We start from the raw sequence: 25,332 nt of genomic DNA, 5'->3' as shown, positions 1-25,332 counted from the left end.
CTTGCAATATTTCACCCTTAGCCACTAATACCTTGTGCAATGTAAGCTAATGTAAGTGATATCACTGCCTATCTCCACAAAAGGGGAAAAGGTCTGATGATGCAAGTCAGTAGATAGAGACAATCTAAAGGGAACAAGTACACTGTGTAGTTACGATAAATTTGCATAATGCATTGGAATGCGCAAATGTCATATTTATGTACACTCCGACGCTTTTTCTCCCTAAAGGGATAGGCAGAGGCGAAACTAGTGCATCCACTTTCCACCATGTGTATTCCATTCCATAATGTGATAGGGCGAGCCTAACGCCATAATGAGGAGAAAATCCTAATATCACTTTGCTCGACCGAGGATCGAACTCGAGACCTCAGCACTGCAGTCGTACTGTAATACAACTACGCCATCGAGCAGTCATATTAAATTAATAAGTTTCTTAATTTTAACCATACTTACAATATATAACTACTATAAAACTGCATAAACAATACTAATGCATAACTCAGTAGACTGAGAAAGAGGTGCGCAGGCGCCACGAAGTTGGCGCCATTGTACCGTAATTATAACAAAGATCCATAAATAAATCTACAGCTTGTATGATTCTCATGCTATTTCGATATTGTTTTATGTATCGATACTGTTTATTGGTAAACAAGTTTTAGAATTATCTAAAGATGTACCATCTTTTCTCAAGTCATTACTTTTCTACTTGTATAAAAGCTAAAGAGGCGATAACAATTCTTAACCGATTTCGTCCTTTTAATAACCTCCGTAATATAAATGAAAAATAAAAATGCACGTATTAATACATTGTATTTCAATATACATATTCAGAATATATTTTCTAAAAGAATATTCACGTAATAAATCAGACAGTATCGCGACGTAAACAAAAGGATTTGCAGTTGCACTATTAAAAAAACCTGTGCAAATAAATTGCAAGGCAGTTTGTATGGCATCACAACATGAAACATTTTATGAATGCCAATGAGAGCGTGCTGCGACTTGTAACAAGATTACGATGCGTTCGGGATTACTGAATGTCTAGGTCATTTGCTATTTAATTGTGTTATGTAAGCTATATCGGCTTATGTGGATGGGAATAATGACCTATGAAAATATTGAGAATATTCCTGCGTAGATTTAAGATGAAATAAAAAATCGGTAATCATTGTCACAGTTAAAGAATTGTTTAATTCCAGAGATAAAATTGTTTGTTAAAAATGTTGTTTATTAATGTTATTTGAAAATTATTGAAATTACGGTCAGGGAATTTTATTATTTACTAGTTGTTTTGCTCGTGGCTGTGTCCGCGTGGAAAGCCATCTTCTTAAAAGAATATCATATGGGATATAATGGGTTACAGGCGTAGTACGTACGTGTTAATACAGAACATGGTCTCCTTGTGTGCAAAATTTCATCCCAATCCGTTCAGCTGTTGCTGCGTTTACTGAACGAACATCCAAACATTTTTACAAACTTTCGCATTTATAATATTGGTAATACTATTTAATTTTTGACTAATAATTAATACACAATTAGTACTAACCAAGAACGTTATAAAAATATAGTCAAGACGTGACCATATTTAGCTGTCGCAATAATAAAAAAAATGGGAAATAGGCCTTCTAGTAGTAATATATTATGATACATAATAAGACTGACTGCCTCGGTGGCGTAGTTGTACTGCATGCGCGGTACGGCAGCGCTCTGAGGTTCTGGGTTCGAATCCCGGGTCGGGAAAAGTGATATTTGGGTTTTCCGGCTCAGTATCAGTCCGGAGTCTGGAATTTGTGCCCGAAATGGCTATAGGCTCGCCCCCTATCACATCATGGGACGGAACACACTTGGCGAAAAGTGGGTGCCATGGTTGCGCCTCTGCATACCCCTTCGGGGATAAAATACGTGATGTTGTGTGTGTGTGTATAATAAGATACAAATTCGATTGCCGCTAGCGTGAAAGTTTTGACTTTAAAAGTATGATTTCTTTGAGTTCGATTTAGTGTTCGATATGGCCATGGCTTCGCCTTCAACAATGAATAAATATTAACGAAATAATACCGTTTCCAAATCTGCAAACAATGCAGTATTATTACTTTTTACCGAGGTAACAAAACCGTTGACGATTTATTTTTATTATACTCTATCATTGCGAAACAATCCATTCGCATTGAACAAAAATTGATAGCTTCATCAATAACAAACATAAAACCTTGCCGACTTGAAAAAATAAACAGACAAGTAATTTCTTAACAACAAAAAACTATGAAATTGTTTGAAAATATCCAAAAGCAAACTTTAAAATCTAAATATAAATTTGCTTTATGATTTACTTGACAATAAATATAAGAGAAGTGATAGTAAGCGTACTCCAAATATTTGACATCTTACAATTTACATAGTCTAAACTCGCCTTCAAGTTCAGTCAAGTAAATCATTTGTGTCGCAAAAATAAAAGCATATTCCAAACGCGCGTTTATAATGCACGCCGTGTGAGATATAACTCGTGGAAGTTGCTCCGCGCATTGTGATAAATAGTGTTAGATTGGCATTCCGTAGTACATGGAAGAACGTTGTAAAATACTAAACGGGTTCACTTACCTACCGGAATGTGAAATTACTTACCTGTAACAGAAGAATATTGTTATTGTATAGATCATAAACGTACGATTGGTATTTAAGCATTTTGGTGTATTTTGTTGTTTCGTGGTCGCACTTTCATGCAAGAGATTGGTATAATTGGACATAGGCAGTGGCGCAATGTAGTTAGGCGACAAAAGATGTATTTTTTTTTACTTTTGTCGCCTTCATCAGTAGCTAGGAGAACGCGTGTAATACTTATTTCTTGAAGTGACTTGTTCTCGCCTAGTGCCTTGAAGCGGCAAATTTTGACCGTCCAGGGAGGCAAGAATCCATGCCACATCACTGAACAGATGGTCAGTTTTAAACATAGTAATAAGGGAGAATTTTGTGATTCCAAATCAGTATTGACTACTGAACCAACCATGGTAAATTTTATAGCAATAAGCAAGTAGATATATCCTTTGGTGAATGAACTGACCCATAAAATTTCTTGCTTGCTTTTTCCTATTAACTTATCATTTATATATTATTTGCACCAGAAACTTTAGGTACCTATTAGCTGTTATAATTGAATCTTTGTTTTCTAAACTATCAATAAGGTCTTATACTTACGAACATACGGAATTTCTGGCATAAAAACATCTTAAATCACTCATTTCTAACACTAAAATACAACCCGATCAAGCATAAAACGCGTAATTTATGTGGATTTTACGACTTCGTTCAAGAGAAGCACTAGATTGGTATTATAGTTAATTGTTTTCTGTAACAAAATTACGACTGGTTATCCTGAGATTCAATCATAATTTTAAATTCCTGTTTCGTATGCAGAGGACAAAAGAGATAGCGACAAAAGATATAGAGAGGATAGAGACAAAAGACTCTTAAACTCTGTTCTCACTATCATCTCATCTTAGAAGTATTTTTTTTTATATTACGCCAAATAATTTGAATATGAAACAGGAAAAAAATTCAATAGGTAAATGAATTAAAATGCTTAGTAAAGGTCATAGCATTATACAAAAAGTAGCTACAATATGCAGACTAAACAGAAATTACTGCTTACAATATATTTACATAGAATAATATTTAAGACAATAAATTCAGATATCAAATATCAACAATAATCGAAAAGGCGTGTTCACAGCATTCCACAATTGCATTTCGCTCACACCCAAATTATGGATCCGGCATTTATCTTAACACCCCATTCACGCCTAGCATTTCTCTTTATCGCCTCGCAATAAATAGGGTAAACGCACCAAAACATGCCACAACCACGTCGGCTCTTTTGTCTCAGATAAGGTACGTTATTAACTGTGCTTGCACTTGCGGCGCCGTGCTCTGGTGTTACAAACCATGATTTATGGAAGTCTTCCGTATTTTAAAAAAAAATTACAAACATGTTTTGTAACACATTAGTTAAAATTATAAGGGACATAATCATTACAATCGCGTAAGTAAATGCATAAGCTGAATGAAAGTTACATATCACAGCTTTAGTATTCCCCCTTTATTTAACTTCTTTTTATCGAATCTCATACTATTCCCTCCTAAAAAATGCAACAAATGTCTACTTGTGGTTTAACGGCCCACCGCTTAACGTCCTTGGGAATTCACAAAGATTGTACATTTTTGCAATACATCCCATTTCTCCACAATATCCACTTACAACTGGCAATACCACTGGATGCGGAAGCGATAAAGTTGCCAGCCGTGAGGGAATCAGATTGCAACCGTCAACCCAGATATATTGGCAGAGAATGGGGCTAAAGTGGCACCGTAGAATAATCTGTTGCCCGCGATGAACTGGTTTACCTCACGTACAAGTCATTACTGGAATGGTACTTTTTACCTTAGATGACTTAGAGCTCTTGCACTAACAAAACTAAATAGAACATAATAACTAAATTATGCTTTCTCTGTAACCAACACACAACTTTAAACCTCTATTTATCGTATATTCGCTGTCTAGCATAGATAGAAATATGTAATAGTGTAATTGGAACTAACTTCTCTAAGATATTAATTTAAATTTTAATCATCAAAGTATTGGTAGGTCTATCAATGGGTAAATACAGCTATAGAAGAAAATTAATTCCAAACTCCAAACGTACAAATCTATGCCATTGAACACCACAAAGATAATCGAAGCTTTGGACAAGGAAATTACAAATGTACGTGTACAAAATGACATACCATTTGCGAACTTACGAAACGGCCGATCGAAACAATAATTTGTTGTAACAACGTGTCATTATCCCGCAACAGTGTACGTGGATGATATTTAATAACCTCAACATAACTTCGTGTATTGAACGGTCCACTCGGTTATAGCATGTCCTTAGATTATAAAACAGTCCACCCGCCTAGATTTTCTATCTTAAAGCAATAAACTCAAAAACTACCCAACGGATTTCTATGAAATTTGGCACGGAATAGTTCGAGACCCTGGGAAGGACATTGGCTACCCTTGTGCCGAATTTCATTCAAATCTATTCAGCACATTATGCATTTACTACAAATAAACCCGAACATTTTCACAAATTTTCGCCTTATTAATAAAAGTAAGAAGTAAGGTATTCAGCATTTGTCTAATGATAATGATTAAAAATAAATTAACATTACAAAGTGAAAATCCAAGTAAACAAATGCCGATAACTTCCTTTATTTGGAGCTCTTTATAACCGCCTTCTACATACAGATCGGCGAAGAAAGGGAAGTTTAAATATGAAAGTAACTTTTAAAAGGGCACCGTAACAGTTGCCGTTATGCATGGTTGATTTATTTAAATGAGTAAATTTGAATAGGCCGCCCCCTTGTGAACGAGTTGGCATTTAAAAACAAACAGACGACGTTGCTATATTTTTAATGAATAATTTTAATCCAAACAATTCAAATTATAGCTATATGTTTACACATATATAATAAGAAAACTTAGAGACTGTACCTATATTAAACCGACGGTATTTTGTTTTTTGCAGCCAGTTAAAGTAGGTTATGTAAGTTTCATCCATTTTTAAATATAATACAATATATTCTTAGCTGCGAGCGTCTGTTTTATTCCACAATTTCATCTCTTCTGGAGAAAGTAAGTAATTTTTCCTCCCTATATTGACTTGTAACTTTTTACGAAGTCATATCTGCATAATTAACACATTTACAAAAATTAATAAACTTAACTATTTAGCCTGCCTCAAGATTGTCAATCTTTACCTCTACATTTAATGGAATCTCATTCTTCAGTTGCGAATAAACAATCAGTGTGAAATATGAGAAATACCATGAACAATAAATTTCCTATCAATTAATAGCGCTTAAAAGGCAGAACACAGTCGCCTCAAACTGCATAGCCTAGCTATGAATCAATAGAACGAAGTAAATTCTCATTCCGCGAACAACCTGATGACATCATTTTAAATGTCTGGTCAAATGCCAAGGTTTTAAATTCTAGACATTTAAAGCAACAGCTATAGGTATAATAAACATTTTAAACTCATAAAAAAAATCCTTTCCAGTAGCGACAAGTCGCTCGGTTGTTGACATGGACCCGTTTTGTTCGTGCAAATTGAATACGTAAGATGTTGCCACGTTCATCTTTGGGAAGATAAAAGATGTAAAATCCTCAGTGTATTCCGAATTTACCGCTTGTACAGCCTAATCTTTTGAATATTAATGCGTTTGGCGTTTTATTTTACGAGATGAGTCTGTTTCAATTTGTTTGGATTGCATTTTGGCGCATCGAAGTTTAAGTTAATAGTGTTGGACTCTCAAAACCGTAAAATGCTAGCTAGCTATTGCCTCCGTCTACGCCCGCGTGAATAAAATTTTCTAATATTACCATATTTCCGGTATAAATAGTAGCCTATAGCACCCAGGAGTATATAGCTTCTTATTAGTGAAAATAAATTTGTATAGTAGTTCCTGAGATTAGCGCATTCAAACAAACCCTACAGCTATATAGATTAGTAATAAATGATTAGTTATTTTTAAACTCCTTTCTATCTCGCGTATTTTATTATTCGTATTTTTGTATACAGCAATATCACCACAAAGTGTTCAACTGCGCATAACAAGAGCATTTTCCCCATTGTCCTTCCACTCAAACCCCACATTTCCGACCCTTCAACGTTCCCGTAATAGCTTCTTTAATCCCTCGTACCATTCAGCACTTAAACACCCGTAAAAAGTGTAATACTGTATTCCCCTTACACTAAAAAGGATTTTTGTAAAACACCTACAAGAATAAATATATCACAGTAAGTATACAAAAAAAATGAATTCATTAAAAATGCTTCATCACCTTTATGTCTATAGAGCAGCGCACTTCGACTTTGAACTAAGGATCAGGTACGCTGTTATGTTGACCAAAAGGAGCGAGATGGAATTTAAAAAAACCCGAATGCCCTACTCTCTTTTGAAATGTGAGCCTAATATGGCTAGAAAGATAGATTGGTCTTCCCATAGGTCAGAAAAAAGATCGAAGAGCCGTGACCGCATTAGTTGTACCTTTGCCTTGTACTTCAATGTTAACGTAAGCTTAATAATATCAGCCCTGTATTATATACTGTCCCACTGCTGGGCACGGGCCTTCTCTACTAGTGCGGATTGGTAGACTTCACACACCCTCAAAATTCCTATAGAGAACGTTTCGTGTATGTAAGTTTTCTCGCGGTGTTTTTCTTCACCGTTAAATCAAGCGATAATTCACAAAGAATACACACGTAATTTTAGAAGTAGCTATAGTCTGGGTGTTGAACGGACTGCCGAGACGAATGTCCGCAGATTCAAATCCCAAGGGCACACACCTCTGACTTTTCTAAACGTAAGCTTATGTATTAAAACAGTATTAATTACAACCAATTACCATAATACATTAACCTTCACACGGGTCGTATTTCGCACATCTGACGTTTCACTATTTAAACTATGAGATTCCGTTACACGCAAACGTGGGAGAACTAAACAAAGACATTGCATTTATTCAAATAGGAACGGATTCACTACTAGCACATAAATGCACGACTGAATGTTAGGCGCCTTACAAACCGAGGCGCTTGCTTTTAATTGATGACTGAGGCGATGGCCTGAGAATATTAAGCAAATAATGATGTAAGAGATGGATAATGGATTCTGAATAAGAACTTAGCAACAAAGAAAAGGCCAAATTTATACCATAGTGATTCGACTGAAAATTCATTTTAGAACATCTCAGTGGCTGTTCAATTCTATTAAGTATTATATCCTCCAAGGGAATTTTGTCTGCCATATCGTATATCATTTAACACCATCGTTTAATAGAAACTATTTTAACAATACTTTACACATGATGGTATGTTTATTTACAGCTTACTTATAAGGATTAGTAGTACATAATTGAAGCCAATTTGAGATTTGTAAATTGGAAGGGAAAAGTTCGAACCTGTCTGTGAGACGCCTTTGTGTTAGCATTAATCCTTTAGCATTTAATTTTGCTAAAGAAGAAACGCTGTTCAGTGATTTCATGGACAAAACATGTTTTTACGGAATTAATTAAAAAAAAACTAAAAACCACACAAAACATAATTGACTTAAGATATTGAATATTAATTTAGACGAAGGTTAATTAAGTTAGTTTTGTGTTTATGAACAAAAGATTTTGTATGCTAATTCGTCGTTATATCTAAAAAAATATTCAAATTTTTAAACGAACAATCAGTTCCGACATTCTTTACATTTTAAATTGTTAGGTTAATTAACACGAATATTTGGTGTAAAAACGTCGTATTTCTTATAATAAAACCATACTATAACTATTTTAGTAAACATTCACGTTTTTCTAGTTAACTTCTTTTAAAACAGTTCGTGTCGTTCCCACGCCCACAAAGCCCTATGATCTATTTTCTGAGCAAGAGACACGTCGAGAACTTACTCTAGGTGTAAAGCCATAAACAAAAAGAGTCCAACGTTACAAATTTCAATAAAGAACACACATTCGAAATTCAAAACGTTCCATTACACCAAAAATATAGCATAAGAAAACAAACAATTTTTACACACGTAGTATTAAAAATTCGCAACGCTAAAGGTAAAACGAAACGCAACACGTTGTCCATTGTTCGGACGAACAAGATTGATGGTTGTGAATACGCTTACACGAGACGTGGGAGAACATATATGGAACATGTGAATCTTTGTTAAGGCTTAAAACTATCATCTTTGGATAATGAGTGTTTGTTCACGGAACATAGGCGCAGTTGTGGTTTTGCAATAAATATCAGGAAGTCGGTTTTAACTGTTCTCAGGTTTACTTAAGCTTTGTTACATAGCTGCGTTTACCACGTGTCGTATCAGATTCAAAATGGAAGAAAGTGAGCAATGAATATTTTAAACTATTAGAACTTTTCAAAAATACTAGATAGGTTAGGAAATTATTAAAAATGAGAATTCCATATTAATTAGGAGAATCTTAATGGTTATTAGATTAATAAATTATAAGATTACTAGCGACCCGCCCCGGCTTCGCACGGGTGCAATATTTCTCCACTATTTAATGGATGTTATTATACATATAAACCTTCCTCTTGAATCACTCTATCTATTAAAAACCGCATCAAAATCCGTTGCGCAGTTTTAAAGATTTAAGCATACATAGATAGGGACAGAGAAAGCGACTTTGTTTTATACTATGTAGTGATGACGAAAATTTTACTGAGGACAAATAAACCAAATTTTAAATTCAAGAAGGCAATCAAAATGTTAATAAAGACAATCGGTAACCCAAAACACCTACGTCATAAAATCTGAAAAATACGGACTTCGTTTTTATCAACAACCAGTGTCGTTAAAATTTCATTTACTTTTTTACGATTCCCCCGAAATCACAAGGTCAAAATAAATCTAGACGCAAACCGCACCCATTCATTATCGCACCATCGGCGGGTCTAATGTCCGAAACACGAGATAAAAAGAGATAAAAACTTGTGTCTCCAAAGCTCAAACAGGTTATCACAAGGATAATACAGCCCACAACCGAATAGCCACTATGTATCGTTTTGCAGAAAAATAATTTTTAGAACATTTTTTGAGAGGAACATTTTTGGAATCATTTTTTGGTGTTATCAAAAAGTTATTTGGAGCTGGGGTGTTTGTTAAAGAGACGTTGAAATTCCGCAAATTAATGTCTTATTTTGGTTTATATCCTACAAAATTACAATTTTATGTACGGTAACCTATAAGATGCAATAAAAGCTAAATGTTAACTATACTTTATAGTTTAGTTATTCAAACACTTTATTACTTTATTTTCGTTACTATTAAATTTTTATTTGTTTATATGTAATTACATACTTCATAAAACTACGATGCACATCTTCAAAGCATTAAAAATAGGTGCTTCAAGAAATAAAAAGCATACGGGTACAACATCGTAAAACGGGTAGAAAATAAACTGTCATTATTATTAACACACAAATGAAACCAAATAAGTAATAAAATATATGTCTTCATTTGAAACCACTGATAAAGAAACATAAAAACAAGCTCGAAATGTGATAGGAACGATTCAATGTTCTCTCGAGCATGACATTCAAGATCAAGTTCTTATAAAAGTAGGGAAGAATCGACCATATAATCGTTGCGAAAGTGCGAAAAATCGATATTCAATGCTATTGAACTTAACAACACTTTCCGATTATTTAATAAAATAACATGTCAATAATAACACAACGTTTCGAATCGATATTAAAGTCGTCCTACTTTGCACAAACGCATCGATTTTTCGATTATTCGAATGATTGCACGAACGTAATATGAAATGCTCAAAATAATTCCCACGCTTTCAATCTTTTTTTGTTAAAATTTGTTTCCATCATCCACCTTTTGCCGGGAGCCACGCCATCCCACTGCGATCCCGCAATAATGATAACGATCAAGCAATTATTTTAGTATTTAAATAATACATCGCCCACCAGGGTGTGGCAGATAAGAAATCTAAAACGGCAAGAATAGAAAACTCTTATGAATTAAATATTTTTATGGTTTTAGGAAAATATAAATTACAGATTTTCATGTTTGTATTGCTTGGAATTTAGTTTTTTGATTGAGTACAATATGATCGTATAAAAAATATTGGTTTAATAGAGTTAAAAATATTTTAAACACGGCACAAGATTATGACGAATATTATCATAATATACCAATTTATTATTTTGCATAATTCGCCCACAACATAATTTCCAAGACTATAAGGTGCTTAAAATAGAAACTAGTCCAAATAAAAAACAACGGCACCAACTCAGCCTTATCTAGACTTTAAATCGATGACTTGTTTAATCGGTAAGCCATAATTGGTGTTACAGTCCAAACTTTAAAGTTGTAAACTCATGATTGCTTAAAAGTTAAAAACTGAAATAGTTTTTGTAAGTTACTGTCCGATCCGTAATCGACAATCTGCAGCATTCTAGTAATTGTTAATGGTTATACATTGCCACAAGTTATTTTATTTTAAATCGATTATTCGCTCTGTCGCCTTCTTTGATCAGTCGCCGTTAATAATATGAAACGGTACATTTCTTTTTACAAAATCATTGACAAACATTGATAGTATAAAAGGTTGAACGAACCTTTCTAAATAAATGCACGAAAAGGGATTCCAACTAGTACAGGGAAAATGATACAATATTAACAACTATAGCTATAAATGCGTAACAGGTTATCGTATTATATTCCACATGGGAACGTTTCCCAATCCCACGTAATATGGAATTTTACTAAAATGTAACAGATTACAGATTAAAACAAACAATGATTATATTTTGCAATAAAATGTCCTCGCAAAGCTGACAAAAACTATTCTCATACAAAAGATTATGCAATGTTACGAATTAGGATGTCAAAATATTAGCTCACACCGGTAATGCCGGTATGTGTATCTGATATATAATATTCGGTCCGTCTTCTAACAAAAAAATACCCGAAACTATACCTGTTGGTTTTGTAGAACAAACAAAAGGAGAGTGGCCAGAGCGGTGCGGGGCGGGGAACCGACACGGTGCGCGAGCGCATTCAAAGAAGCCGCAGGATAGAACTTCTGTGGTCAGACGGGGCACAGGAAATTAAAAAAACACAATCTACGTGAGAAATGTTTCACAATGACAAGTGTTAAGTGTCCCTTTGAATAAATAATGAAGAAAATAGAAAAACAATATTCTACATTAAATTAATGATCGTATTAAATATAAATACTAGGATTTACCGGCATATAAGTGCGTAATAACACATGACGTTTCCTCGGTCAAGGACACAATTATTAAATCAATAGCATTGCTATTAAATTTTCTAATGCGCATTACGAGCGAATTCTTCTGTATCTATACTCTGTGCTATACATGTTATTCAAATGAACCGAAATTGAAAATAGTATGTTTACTTAATCACTCACTTTGCTCAACAATGACTTGGTGGAAATATTCAGAAGCAAGGGTCCTAAATAACCTCAACTACATCCTTTTAAGATCATGACTAAGGTGCGGCACGTTGAATCATCATTAACTTCATCTTGATGTTTCCATGAATCTCTGTCACAGTTTACTTCCATTCTTAACCCGCATTCCGTGTGAATTCGTGACTTAGATATAGCTGACAAATTACCTCATGCGCAGGTAACTTAGTATGTTTAATTTTTAAACATAAAAAAAAGTCTTGAAGTAAAATAATTTATCTGGTATGTTTTACCTTTAAAAATTATCAAAACTTCTACAATACAATGACGTAAACGCCATTTCAAGAATAATAATAAAATAACATTACTTGTTTACACGATATTGAAACCTCTATCATCATAATTAACTTCACTTCTAAATGCTACCGAGCCTGTCAAATAATATACTTATTTTTAATACTGCTCCGTCACGTCAGCATCCAATAGTAATTTCTTCAATTTTGATCACAATCAATTCTAACCAAGTTCGTAGATCTACAGAAATCGAGGCGACCATCAAACCCGACCCGCCCGTTCCTGTCCGATGAACTGAGAACGTCATTTGTCGTCAGTGTTAATTGAAACATCTCTCGGCATTTCACGTCACTTTATGAACTCTAATCGAAACGAAATAAAGACGTTTGGTTGACAAAAAACGGAATCCGAAAACAGAGCCCCATCAGAAATCTTAATTAGGACCTTGGACCATGAGAGACAATAAAACAAAACGAACGATGCAGAGATTGAGTTTGAGAATCTTAGTATATAAAAAATGTATGGAGTCGGGCATTAAAATTTCTTGTCACGTCACTTGAGTTGATAGGAATTAGGAATGACAGGTGCACATCCCAAGAAGATGTGTAGATTCAAACAAATACTCAACAACCAAATAAGTAGTTTTATAGAATATAGTGTTCTAACTGCATGTACATAAATACTTTAATGAAATTTTGCCTCTCACATATAAATAGTAATAAAAATGGACTTTGCAAAATCTTTTGATAGATTACATAAATGAATAAATATAATGTTACCCCAAACCACTCAAGAAAGTTCGTATAATATCAATGTCTATCAAACAAGTAGTTATTAGGAGAACGAATACTAATAAACATACTCTAAAACTAGTCAAGCAAAGTAAACCGTACAATAGACTATAGCTACCATGGAATCGGAATTTTCACAATCTATTTAATTACCGCAACTCAACAAAACCTCCGACAATTGACATAGTGAAGCCAATGAAAAACCTTACGAACAATAGTCCACTTTAGATGGGAGTAAAATGTAAGCGCACTACACTGAGGGCATTAATTAACCTGCAAAAATTCTATTGTGGGCATTGGATATTCTCACAGAAATAATCACTCGACCTTCCCTACTATACGCTCTACGTTTTCTAGTTTTTCTACTTAAAAAGACTGCATTCTAGCAGGTGCGTTTAAAAACCTCGCCAGAGGCAATAGCAGGTTGTTGGGAAACGTGCGATATAGCTATTTCAGAAAGAGATGGTTATATAGATAATAATGTGTTAAAAAGAGATGACCAATGCATTGAGTAGCTGACTCAAGGCGCCATCCCTTTTATTTTAATGGTTGTCAGCTAATAGCTGAAGTTGTGCCAAGTAAGGTGTCGGGCACTAATTGAAAGGCACATTTTATTTTTAGTACGCTTGAACAATGCATCAATGTTACATGTACATAGTCTCATAATAATAGTTTATATATGAAACCAACTATATAAGCAGGACATGCGAAGTAATTATTCGTAAATTTATTAAAATTTAATACTTTAATAGCGGAGATGGAAATTACAGCAAATAAAGAATAGAGAAAATGTGATTAAGAGAACCACACCAACCACACCACCTATCACATTGAAGAAAAAGATAACTTTAGCTGTCGAGTCGCTCCACTCTTGTTAATGATAAATGCAAATCAATACAATTCATTTGTCATTAATGTCATTAAAACATTCTGGCTGTATGAATGGCAAGGGCAAGAGAGTCACGAAACAAAACAGAACATAAAGATTATACTAAAACAAAAAATCTTGATGATATCGCAACCCAGCGGAGGTTATATTTAGAATTTTACTTATACTCCTACATCATTCGTTTTGTATTAAAAAGTATTTTTTGCAATTCCAACAATCTATAAAACAAGACAAATGTTTTATTATAAATACCTTACATACTTTAACAAGTACAAAACAACAATATGGCTAGTGTAAGTAAAATGTTTTTTTTTTTACCAAGTCCTTTCTTTTTGTAACATACAATACATGATAGGAAGAAAAAGTAACACACCTACTGGAAGAACAAAAAATGCCGTGTAAAAGTACTGACAGCACAATGTCCTCGGTCGGTGCTGAGGTCGACAACTATCTCGCGTCAGCTGAACATTCCATACGCTCACAATCCTGCTATTGATTTAAATATAACAAGTGTAGATGCTGTACGACTATTTGGAGTGATTACGATTGCGCAAGGAGGTTTAGTGTATTACATTACTCTTCATTTCGACAAGATGCAAAACTTAAGACACGAAATCACTTTGGCAACTCAGTAAGAAGTCCAATTTATCATTGTGTTTAGTGTTTTGTTTATTAAAAAAGTAGTTTAAAATGGTGAAGGTGTAATCGGTGATTCCCGGTCTGAATTCCTTGAGGTTTATGATTTTTAATAAAACCGGCTTCAGAGTTTTTATTAAATCTGTATGAAACTGTGTCCGATTATGATTGATATGACGAAAAAAGTTAATACATCTAAACGACTGTCCAATTAAAGAGTCAGTATGAAGGAAACGATAAACTAATTGGAAAAATAACAATGATTACGTTCACTTCTCAATACAACCTGATCAAAGTTCATTCACTAATTGGTACAAAGTATTAAACAGTGACCATATACAACCTGTATCCGTCTCTGACGACCACAAAAAGTTCATACAAGAAATATAAAATGTAGCAGTTTCTGTATTAGGATTAATGAACCAATCCCGGAATGTAGATATGTTTGCGTAACAGAATTGTCAGATTGGATATACTAACAAATTCGCTATCCCTATAAGTCGAAAATAATTTATAGACTTGACTAGGTTTGTTGTCTCTAAATGGTATTAAGTTGGGACTTGCGACACGTCCAGAATTAGTCCTAATATTTAACAGTGGTCACGAAAACTCTGTGGTGTCAAATCTGACAGATTTCACGCGTGCGATATCGCCTCTGGCTGTAAGTTAAGAGTTCGTGTAAGATAATTCATAGAATTAGTTTATTATGGTTGACGTAAGCACGACTTTGCTTGTTTCAGTTGCTAAGTGATCACTTTACATGAAAGAATAATACAAATTAGCATTTATTAGTTTATTATTTACAACTCAATGATTAATTAGTATAATTATTCCACCAGCCTCAAAACTTCTTTAGCTTAATATCAATACGATACATTGATAGCGACTTATGCATTTGTACATTAATGAGCTCAAAAATGTTTTGACCAAATCTGTCATACCTTAAATAGAATAAGAGAAATACCAGAATTAAATATGGAAATACATACCCGAATACACATTTAAAAATTAGACTAATAAAAAAAACTTGTTAACTATTAACAACGCTGTCAGTGAATATATATTTATTTTCAATATCATATGTACATACGTGTATGACTATATATAAGTTCTAATAATATGGTTTACATATTAACACCGTGATTAAATTGCCGTCAAAACTGATGTAAGCAGGAAATGAAACAAGTTATATCTATTGATATGTTCCCCGAAGCTTACTTTCAAATCCCTCCCAAAATAACCCAAACTACTACAAATTGCTACTTCCATTCTTTGCTTTATCTTTAAAAAATGAATATTCAATATAAATTATATTTATTTCTTTTAGAAATTATTGCAAGGAAATGAACCGATCTTCGGTGCTTTAATGTATTTATTCAGTTTCTAGACAGCTGAGATATTCCCTGGAGCTAGTTGACGTCAAATAATTTCTGTATAGCGTTAAAGCGCTCGCAAATATCCTTATGTGAAACTTAGGTACAGGTAAAGTTCTGAGAAAAAAAAAAATCAGACGCAGTTACGTATTTTGAGCCTGTCTACATCAAAGAAGTATTTATTAAAGGAGTGCTGTAGTGACATTACATTTCGAAAAGTCTTTAGCCTTAAATGCAATAATACAGTTAATAATAATACAGTTCATAGATATTAACATTAACCGACCTCAGTAAAGGTAAGCCGCTCCCAGCAAAAGCAAACAGCACGTTCTTTGTTAAATTTATAGTTCACAATGGATATCAGAAGTCGTGTCTTGTTGAGTTTCGCAGTGTTCGATTATTCAAAGTATATTGGATTAGCGTTTTCACAATTGATTTCTATTAATCAAGAATGTTTCTATGATTATGAGAGATTGTTAGTTAATGAGGTAGCATTTGTAATTTTAAATGGCTTAATCATGATTTCAGTTCTAAACGCGGTTCCGTGACCTGCGACATGTTTCCTTATTGACAAATAGCCTTTACAATTAACGAAAGTCGAAAATGAAAAGGACTTATCCAATACAAATCATTTCCTGTATACCATTCATCTTTTATATAGAAAAAAAAGTTCATCAATCAACGAAATCTCGTATTCCATTACGTCATCAAGTTCATTACGCCTAAGATTCCTTTCTCACAACTGTTATCCTCAAACCGCACGTGTCGGTTTAATTATCCAATTTGTCACAGCGGACCGTTACCTTCACAAACGAAGTCCTTCCATTATTCCAGTCGCAGTTGCATTCTCTAACAGGTTTGATCACTCTAAACTAAGATTAGACAATGCGATTGCAACATTTCGCGATGTTTGCTTTGAGAAGACCATAAATCTGCTATTCAAACATGTTACTTGACGGAACATGTTCTGCGAAACGACCATTAATTCTGCAGCAGTTATCTAATTAAAATTGTTTAATGTTCAGATTATAATTGTTACTGTTACTTATTTATTAAATCAAGAGCTAGTGGGATGAAACGATCCGATATCTTTGGAGTATTTAATCCAACGCAGCCAAACTCTCCCACAAACAAAAAATACTGAATAAATTACATAATTCGTCTATTATTCAGTCAACAATAAAAACATACACATGTTAAACTTGCTTCCTGGAGTTTTAAATTATTTCCAGTCTATGCCTATTGTTCATCATTTTACTTCCATTATCATCTAATAAATAATATAAAATATTAACAGACTGAGTCATTATCCTGAGTCATAAGCTAAAATCTTATCCTTTATAACACATCTCTAGTATAGAAACAAATGACGGGTTATTACTACATAATACACGCGTCCGAGCCGTAATGGAATCAAATCCTGAAAAGGTATGTAATAACTGATTTCTTCGCCTTTATTGTTATGATTTTATTAACTTCAGACATTAAAATATTAATTTGTTTATATTAGACGCTGTTTTACGTAACTAAAGCCGCCATAAATCTTATGTCAGTGAATATCTTTTGACGGACTTAGCGTAATTGATTTCATTGTACTAATTATGTCTCGTACATTGTATAACTGCGGGTGGTTGTGAATCTTTTAATAAATAGTCAGTCTTACGCCTTTCATTACTAGCACGTTGTTACAAAAAACGTTGCAATACGTACTACTTATATGTCGACATGAGTTTATTGTGGTAATCCTAATTTTATAAAACAAATATTTGGATGATTTTTAGAAATAAGAACATTTTTTATCAAATTGAATAGGCAGATAAACCAAGCCGTGGATAAGCCGATTTTTTACAGAATTTGGATGTGTAGAACTTTTATCCCGGAAAAATACTTTAAACAAATATAGTATCTATTGTATTTTAACTTCACAGTTTTCCTTAATCACAAATGATAAAATGGACTTTAAAATACATTTCCTTTAAATGTATGTGTTTGTGTGTAGTGTATCTTTATCGTCTTACACATAACAATTCTTCAAATACTCATGGACTTTTATTAGTTTTTTGCTTTTAGTCTACCTATAAAGGCAAACAAAAGTTTAAATGTCATAACGCAAATTCCTTTTGAAATATTTCTCGGTCCCCTATTAAATATAAAGTGTGATGATGAACACGCTTTTCGTCGGAATCGAATATGAACCTTATAGTCAAGGATTTGAATTTAGGTATTAAATTGTAAAGGTTGCAAATCATCGCTTTAAAGGTCAGCTTGAGGTTTTGATGCAATCTGCAATGGGCAAATTGATTTGCGAACACAAAATCCTGGGTTATTATTATTTATTGGGAAACATATTAATGCAACGTGATATTATAATAAATAGATTAATAAATAACATTATAAGTTAAATGTACATACTTCTCTGCCATTTGTTATTAAAATTCAATGTAGATATTAAAAAAGTATTTTTTTATAATTAATTCAATACGTAACTTATGAAAACATATTCAGACTACAGTTAGTCACTTCTGGTGTAAGCATAAGCAACAACTTTTAATCAATCATGTACTTCCATTATTTAATTATAACAGTTTGCTTCCTAAACAGATTGATGATAAAACATACTACACTAATAAGAGTTATGGAAACACTTTTGCAAATGACATAACAATGGCTTCCATTTAACAGGCAAGGCTGTAATGTTGACGCTAAGTACTAAAACGCAATTTTTGCCACCAGTTTTCTTATCTGATGCGTGTCTAATGTTGAAGCGCATGACCGCACCGAGGACAAAAAGAGACTAGCATTTTTCTGGATTTTGTAATAGGTAACTCTAAAGGCAAAATTATTGACATAGTATTCCTGACTAATTAAGTGGTGTTTTTAATAATATTTAATAGTATACACAAGTTCTATTGCTTTCGTTTTATTTAATATTAAAAATAGAAAAGGTTTTGTAATGAAACTATCGGATTTTATCGTGGTTATTTATATTATTATATTCTCCTGTCGTTTCAAACATTTTGCAGTCTTCATGTTTATTGGTAGAAGTAGCGCTTACCAGATGGGCATTTCATCAAAGTTAAGAACTAAATTAAGTGTATGAAATTTTTTAAAAATCGCTTGGACTTAATCTTTCATTACCATCACTTATGACAATTTTGCATAATGATTTCTTATGTTTACATGAATATTAGGCATGAAAAAAACTAGTTAACGGATATTGTTTTTTAATATTCTCCTGTTTCGAAGAGTGCAACCTTCATGGCCATGAGGTAAAGTGTAGATCATCCGAAAAGTCAGTTACAATACCTACATACATTTAACTATTATAATACTTTTTTAAATACAAATAACCGCGACAAAACCAGAAAATTTGTTTTGTTTCGATGTATGATTATTTTACGAAATGCTAATTTCTAAAACACAATTCTTCAGAATCTAGTAATCAAAAATATCTCAACCTCACCATAACTTCTCGGCTTGCCTTCAAAAGGAGAGTACGGCAGCTTTTGTTAAAAAGAAGCAGAAGAGTTGTCACTTTAATTCTAAACTTTATATTATTAGCATATACGAGTACATATTATATATTTATGTATTTATAATCTGTATTTTATGTATTTATAATATTACTTATATTATGTTTGTATTTAATATAGTTATACATTATAGTTACTTTTATGTATGTTTATGTATTATTAAATATCCTTATGCACCTACCTTATTTATCTCTGCACCACCCTTAGGTTGACTGGGGAGAGAATGCCTTGGCATTAAGTCCGCCGATATACTTATTATGTATATAAAGTGCAAATTTTGTATTAGCTGTAAGTCGTGACGTAACAACAATTGTCAAACGAACTATTGAAACTAGAGTTTAGGTCAACATTAGCTGTATCTACGTAACTAACAATAGATATTGATTTACGATATTCTAGCTCATTGTTTAGTACTGTCGCGTTTGTAGTTAACAGTGTGGAAATATACTTACTATTGGAGACCAGGGGCCTTATTCTCTATTCCACACGTTATTTAAGAGTACGTAACGCACCGCGTCGCGTTTAACACAATAGTAATTGGCATACAGAATATTATTCCACGCTAATTTCTTGAAGATAACGTGACTCGGGCGTATTACGAGTATACATTTTCATCTATAGATATCTATACCAAAATATAAAGGTGAAGACTTTGTTTGAACGCGCTAATCTCAAGAACTACTAAACCGATTGCGATTTTTTTTTCATTAATAAAAAGCTAGATTACTTCAGGGTGATATAGGCTACTCTATATCCCGGAAAACTTTATCACCTGGGCGGAGCCGCAGGCAAAAACTAGTAGACAATTAGGTCTCAGGTGAGATCAATATATAATATAATAATATAACACAGAAACTTACTACTAATCATGTGTTATAAACTATTAACTATTCCATTATACCCTTTGATCTGTTTGTTCACCTAATTTCTATTTAATTAATATTTACATATTTTGCTCATAGTTAAGTATTATACATTGCATTGTTTTCTGCTAGCGGCTAATAACTTATATTGTAACTCTTATGATGGTCGCCCAAGGCACAAGCGCGGCTTAGTTTGGGTGCCACTAGCAAATACTGTATGCCTCCTAAGTCTGTATTTGAAATGAATCAATAAAAAGTTCTGTGTCACAAATATCCAAATTTCTCACATACTTTCACTAGTTAATTATGAATGTCCTACAACAACTTGGAATCCATGGGGGATGTTGATATTTTCCACTTCGACGGTGTTCACCAATTTCGCAATAAGTGTAGCTCTTTGTACGTTAATAACAATTATAAAAACTTTAAACTCTAGACTCCACAGATAGTAAGTAAGTAAGTATGTAACCTCGTAAGACCATAGTTTATCCTTATATTGTTTTTGCATGTTAGCTATAAATTATTCTTTTATTGTTAATCTTCTTTTAAATTAGTTTTCAAATTTGTCATTTGTTGTAAGATCTAGCGATTGAAAGTTTTAAAAATAATGTTGTATACACCTGTAAAGGTTTATCACCTAGTATAAGGACATTTATTGTATTATTTGTATGGATATAGTGGTAAACCGATGGTGTAACTATTAAATAAATAAATAAAAAATAAATAAATAAATAAAAGACAAAACACAAAGCAATATGCCAGGGAAATAAAGTAAGACAATATAGTCGGGTTTTTTTGTATTCAACAATTACCTATCTTAACTAGTATACTAAAACACCAACAATCTGTTGATTATGATACACCTGATATGACATTATCACCCACATTGTCAATCAAAACTTGTTTTGAAGGATAAGTAATTGGCGCGAGGGCATACGTGCTATTATAATATTATATTCCTTAACAAAACTTCATACGTGTATGCTTGATTGATTTTAAGTCTTGAAGTTTTACATCTGATTCTGACGTAAAATAACAATAGTGCTAATTGAGCTGATGTTTTTACATTAATGATTCTTCAATATGAGTTTTTGTCGAAATAAGTATTTGATTTCCGTTTTGTAGCTATTGGTCAAGTCTATTATGACACGTTTAAATAATTGGTGATATCTGCATTCATTATTAGAAAATATTGATATACAGTTAATGTGGAAACTAGATAATATTTATACATACATATGATAAAATATAGTCTCCCGCCGCGTCCGTATTAACGCGATAAACTCAAAAACTATCGAACGAATGTGGAATTAATTTAATGGCAATGGCGACAGTTTGAGACCCTATGAAGTACATAGATTACCTTTTATCACAGAAAAAATCTTCTACGTGGGCGACGCCACGAGCAAAATCTAGTTTCAAATAGTATTTTATAAACTCGTATCATAAACTTTATTTTACAAGCGTTTTGGCTTTAAAAATATCGATATTCGTCGAAAATTCGAAAAATAAATCAATGTTAGATTTAAGATAAGATGTGACGAAAACTTACGATGCCGTTGAAGTCGTTTGTACGAAACAATTTTTATGTTGTTACTATGTTCATGTTGTGCTATGTATTTATAATGTACAAAGTTTTTTTTATTGCACGTGTTTTCTAGAAGACTATTATTAACGTTGTAATTTAATAAGAAACTAGTGCTGGAACACTGTTACATAGTTGAAATATTATAAATAGACAACGCTTTTCAAACGTAATAAAAAGATGCCTTACGAAAATCTATTTTTTGGACCAACTCAAAGTTCCATCCATGACCAAAGACCTGCCAAATCCACAAAAACTTTATAAAGTCCTCAAATCTTGCATACTTGTTTTGAGAAATTTTCCACTTGAACGACCAAATTGTGTTGATTCGTCACACGGTACGTTACACGCAAAATGTTATAAACCAAATATTCACAAAAAGCATTTGCGGCGATTACAACGTCAGAGGTTTTGCCGTGGTGACATCTCAAGTTTTTGGTAGAAGAAAAAATTTCAGATTGTTTCGACAATTTTAATAGCCTCCAGTTTTCTATTGTGTTTAAAAATGTGTTTTAAACGAATTCGTGATAGGTTTTATAGTAACAAGTGACGAAAATACGGACATGGCACTGTCAAGACATTAGTCGGTCTTAATAATAAGCTAACATAAACTCAATAAAGTTTTATTAAATCTTTTGACGATTAAAATGCTTCAATTTTACCACGCAATTATATTTGTTTCCGCCATTCCCATTGAACGGTATGCGATTTGAAAAATTGAATCAATATTCGAAAGGTTAAACATTAGTTTATGATAAGAATATATAATAATGCCTATTATGTTATTATGAAATCTATGAAAGCGCCAATAAGCTCTTCCTTCTTTTTAAATCCAGGTCTCTTGTGCCAAAAATTAACCTCAATAATTTGCAAATTTTTCAGTTTTTTTTTTTTGCCAATGCGACTACAAACTGAAATATGGAAATTAAACCCTACCTATCTCGTTTTACAGTTTGTTATAAACATTGTTTATATCTAAAAGTCTTAAAACATGTCGATATAAATCCTACGTAGTTATTTTTTAATTTACAATACATAAAAAAATTATGTTGGGTACCAAATTTGATGTTTGTTTTTTATGCTACGAAAATATATACTTTATGATACGCATGCGTTTTTTACTGTCTTTAGATAAAAGATCATAGAATACAGGCAAAGCATATAAGTACCTTTCTTAGCTGTAACAAGATTTTCCCTACTGCGAGAAGTAAATATGTTGAATATTCTAGTCACCTCGCATTTTTTTTTATTTCTTTGACCGACGAGATTAGCTTGTCGCCTGATGGTAAGCGATACGGCCGCCCATAAACAGTAGAAACGCCATCGAACAACGAATTACAAAGTATTTTTTGGTATTCCACTGCGTTTGCCATCCTGAGACATGAGATGTTAAGTCTTATTATGTCCAATCCTTCAAACCGGAACACAACATTGACCACACACTGCTGCTTTGCGGCAGAAATAGACATTGCTGTGGTACCTATCCAGGCGGACTCTAACATATGAGACCTACCCACCAGTGATTTTGGCATATTAGCAGCAGCAGCATTACTAGACGGCAAAGCTCATAAGGTCCTAAATTAGATCCCAAACTGGATAATTAGAATATTTTATATTTGTCGCTGTTCAAGCTACGGATTAAACCTTGTGTCCGATATGCCTGCCGATAACCTACTTAAAAAGGTGGAGATAAGCTCAGCGAACCGTGGATGCATTATAGAAAGTGTTTACATCTGCCTATCCATTCGTCCATCCGCCGTACGGCGTGATGATAGTAATAATGTTACAATACTGGGTAGGTACCTAATATCTTCTAGGTAGGTAGTACCTACAGGTAGTGCTGTAGGTACCAGGTAGCAGTAACGGCCCTAAATAGTTCGAATCTCTCAGCAGCAGATCTTTGCTAACGCCTTTATGCTGGCACTACACATTACACTGCGTATTCGTGAAAATATGACCTTTTCGTAAAGCAATATCGACTTTGCGTTCTTTTGTACAGTCGATGTTGCATTGACCAAATAACGCAATCATTTTCTCAAATACGCTAATACTACGTATTTAGATTTATTTTGAAATCGTTTAATAGTAAAATGTAGGTAGATATTGTAGACTTTTCGGACGACAAACACCTCGTCCGTCTCGTAACCAGGAAGGTTGCAGTCTTCGAAACATCGGGAGAAAATTATAATGAAAAACCGCGACAAAGTCCGAAAAATAGTTTTATTTTAATGTCTAACATTCGCGTAAACATAAGAAATCATTATGAACGATTGTTATACTCCTTGAAGACTGTAGGTAAGTAGCTACTGTATTATTTATATTATACTTGAAGTAAGTATACAGGAAGATATCTACTATTATGGATAGACTAAGTTACGCGTTAACATGCTAATTTTACTTCACAATAGTTATGTAGGTAAATATCAAACACAAAAAGCGTCTTATAAAAAGTTTATACGCGGAAAACACGCTCTATAAAACAGTCGTAAACGTATTTTTATAGGTAGGTAGGTATCTACTTAAGTTTTTAAAACAACAGTTTACTGAACTCTACAAGTAGGTAGCAGCCTGATAAGAATGGCAGATAAATTCGTTGTTCGCTTTTATTATCCTCACTCTATAGATAACATAATATAAAGTTTACACATAAAATATCGTTATAATCCATTAACGGCATACGAAACCGAATCGAAATCAAAATAAATGTATTGTATTTACTTACAAAAAGGATATCTAGCGGACCACCTGCTTTTATACGGGGTACGGAGGCTGGCTAGCGTCCTTCCCGGAATGCGACACCTGTGACCACAACACACTCACAGTACACGGGTTAACACCACGATTTATCCAACAATCGTCACGTACGCACAAAAATATAGCTTTTATTATAAACACGATAAATCTGTCACATTCACAGACCGCAAAAAGTTCGCGGATTCACCGAGTCTAACTGACAAACACCCGTCCAACAGCAAAGAGAGCGGCGAACTCAATTGGACAGACGCCTTCGAGAGTGGGGGCGGCGATGAACGAAGCGAACGACGGTAGCGCCGCCACACCTGTCGACGCATAAACGTGGCAACGAAGTAAGCCTACTAAAGGCTGTATGCGTCGAGTGCCTTTATTTAGGTATTATTATTGCTCGTATGCAGTATTCAAAACTACATTTCTGAACACAAAATAATATTTATTTACATTTAATATTTTTTTTCATCAAAATTAATAACGTATTATCTTTTCATAGCCAGTCAACCAGATTTAAAAATAAAAGAATTGAACCGGACTAAACAATTAAGTGCAAAATAATACGCCAACAAGGTTTATTTCGCATTTATATTGCTTACCTAAACAGAATTCATTATGTACA

The 25,332-nt window shown here is 33.4% G+C and overlaps 1 long non-coding RNA gene across 1 annotated transcript in view; it reads right to left on the bottom strand.

The window, feature by feature from the left end:
• Positions 1-24,983, bottom strand: part of LOC119190070 — a 143,803-nt gene extending 118,820 nt beyond the window's left edge. Inside the window, exon 1 of the long non-coding RNA XR_005112760.1 lies at positions 24,688-24,983. This is a non-coding gene — a long non-coding RNA (uncharacterized LOC119190070). The remainder of the gene's footprint in view (positions 1-24,687) is intronic.
• Positions 24,984-25,332: the final 349 nt, after the last annotated feature.

This window comes from Manduca sexta, chromosome 21 (assembly GCF_014839805.1).
Source record: "Manduca sexta isolate Smith_Timp_Sample1 chromosome 21, JHU_Msex_v1.0, whole genome shotgun sequence".
In the NCBI taxonomy this organism is placed as follows: domain Eukaryota; kingdom Metazoa; phylum Arthropoda; class Insecta; order Lepidoptera; family Sphingidae; genus Manduca; species Manduca sexta.
This window is presented reverse-complemented; position numbering and strand designations above follow the sequence as displayed.